This window comes from Terrapene carolina, unplaced genomic scaffold (genome assembly GCF_002925995.2).
Source record: "Terrapene carolina triunguis isolate 2854851 unplaced genomic scaffold, T_m_triunguis-2.0 Scaffold194, whole genome shotgun sequence".
Lineage (NCBI taxonomy): Eukaryota > Metazoa > Chordata > Testudines > Emydidae > Terrapene > Terrapene triunguis.
This window is the reverse complement of record NW_020664545.1, coordinates 10,208,955-10,211,513: the sequence shown is the minus strand read 5'-3', so window position 1 is coordinate 10,211,513 and position 2,559 is coordinate 10,208,955.

Sequence of the window (2,559 nt, the reverse complement as noted above, 5' to 3'; positions counted from 1 at the left end):
GCCCAGAGGCGCCGGGGCTCTGAACGGCCAGGCCCAGAGGCGCCGGGCTCTGAACGGCCAGGCCCAGAGGCGCCAGGGCTCTGAACGGCCAGGCCCAGAGGTGCCGGGGCTCAGCACAAATTAAGCGCTGGGCAAAACCAGTGGGGGAGGTTTAGGTTGACTATTAGGAAAAACTTTTTCACGAGGAAGGTGGTGAAGCACTGGAATGGGTTCCCTAGGGAGGCGGTGGAATCTCCTTCCTTAGAGGTTTTTAAGGTCAGGCCCTGGCTGGGATGATTTAGTTGGGGATTGGTCCTACTTTGAGCAGGGGGTTGGACTAGATGACCTCCTGAGGTCCCTTCCAACCCTGATATTCTATGATTCTATGAACCTATACATTTCCAGCTGAATTTTGCCTTGAGGTTTTGGGGTGGTTAGAACTTGAAATCCAGAGTGAAACTCAAGGAGCTGGCTGAGTCCCTCAAAGTGAAATGGAAAAGAAAAGTTCCTATAGGCAGAGGGAACCAAAATGGGCTCAGTGGGAAATCTACGGCCACCACATGGGGTCAAGGCCACTGCAGGGTGCTGCCTACAGAGATATTCATCAACAGCATCTGCCCTTATCTCCTCTGGCAGTTCGGGACCGGGAGACTGGCACAATTGGACCATGGAGGGAGAGCAAAGAGGCGGATGCTTTCTCTAACTGCCAGCCCGGCAGAGTCCCCCTGGGACGTGACAGCCGCGCTGGGCTTTCTCTGGCTCGTGTGTCACTACTGCGAACGAAGGTTTGGTTACCGACGTCAATCGATCTGGCAGGGGAAGAGGTGGGGAGTTAAATAGGGCCATTTTGACCCAATCACTTTTCAGAGGGGACCCACGCTTTCCTGTTACAATCTGGTGCTATCCAAGAACCAGAGAGCACTCAGGAGGGGACAGTGTGCACTCAGGGGGCCGACGAGATCCCAAGGCTCCCGGCTCACTCACCTGTGGATCTCGCTCTTGTTTAGGCAGAGAAATTGAGCTGGGAGCTCTGGACACCATGCGGGTGACCATCCAACTTGGCGACTGTGTCTTCAGTCACTTAGGGAAAGGTTCTACAGAGCAGCTCGCACCGATGGATTGGTGGCTGCAACATACTGCAGACAACGTGCCCTCTGCCACGTTGCCTTGGACCGGGGGCAGCAGGGTGGGGTGCTCCCATAGAGCGCAGGAAGACAGGGTGCCCCAAGGCATGTGTCATGGCCCGGCTACAGCAGGATGGCCTGCCGCAGTAGCCATGCAGTGACATGCAGTGTCAAGTATCAAGGACCTTTCACTTCACTACCGTTAAGTGGGTTTGACGGGAAACAACCCCCGAACTCCTGGCCCACGAACCCCGCACAGACAAACAGATCCTGTCCTGCCACTTCCTCTTTAAGGTGGAACTTGTCAGACGGTTCCTAACTCTGATCTGCTACCAGAAGAGGGAGATCTGCTCCCAAAGAGACGGGCTCAGGCTGCAGCTCAGTGCTTGGACTAGATGCGGCCTGATCAGGGACGGAAACAGAGTACAGCTGCCGGGCTGGAAAAAGGGGTAAATGTGCAAAGGAGTCAGCAGAAAGCCGGGCCTGGAGCGCCTGGGGGAGGGTGGGGTGTGTGTGAACCCTTTATTAACCTCCTGATTTCCTTGCAAGTAGGAGAGGTAACTAGGGGCCATCTTAGCTGAATATTCCGGGTATATTTATAAAGACTCTATTAATAAGAGATGAACAGTGGTAGCAATTTGTCAACATGTGCATTCATCATGTCTTAGTTCTGACCATGCAATTTATTACCTTCCACAGGTTGTTTTTGCATCATCTATTAAGTATTTAAAAAACCTGACACGCACAATTACCTCGTAATTGATAGCAATTTATTAATCCACCAGGAATGTTAGCAAACTATCTATAGGTGCCACTTTACTATAAAGTGGGCCTGTTAACTCTTTCTTAAGCTCTGTGTCGCTGAATAATGACGTTCTCATGCTTCATTATTTGTTTGTTTCCAGCTAGCAATGGATTTAAATCAAGAGATTGACTGAGATTGGAATCTGTCTGGACCATCTTCGTCTGTGTTTGTACAGCGCCTAGCGCAGTGGGCTCCTGGGTCATGCCTGGGGCTCCTAGACGCTACCGCAGTGCACATAATAAGAGAGTTTGGGCTGTCTCTTGTTTGCAGTAATGTTTAGCAGCTGACACTGCAGCAGCTGAATAATTGGATACTAGGCCGGGCAGTTCAGACGGGATGATCTGGATCACACGAGGTGGCAGACAGAGAGCCCGGGAGAGCGATGGCCTCCGTGTATCCACAGAGCAGGGACAGCGGCAGAACAAGTGTCTCACCCCTACCACCGTGCTTCCGTCCTGATGTGCAGAGACAACTGTCTCCGAGTCCCTCTGGATCCTCAGCCTGCCCCGGGGGGTGCTGCTTGCAGTGCAGATGCTGATCTGTGAGGTGCTCCCCGAGACCGTCTCCTGGTTCTGGGGAGAGCTAATGCAGAGCAAGCCCTTTCCCCAGACCCGTCACAAACGCATGTGACCCAACGGGAAATGCTTGGCC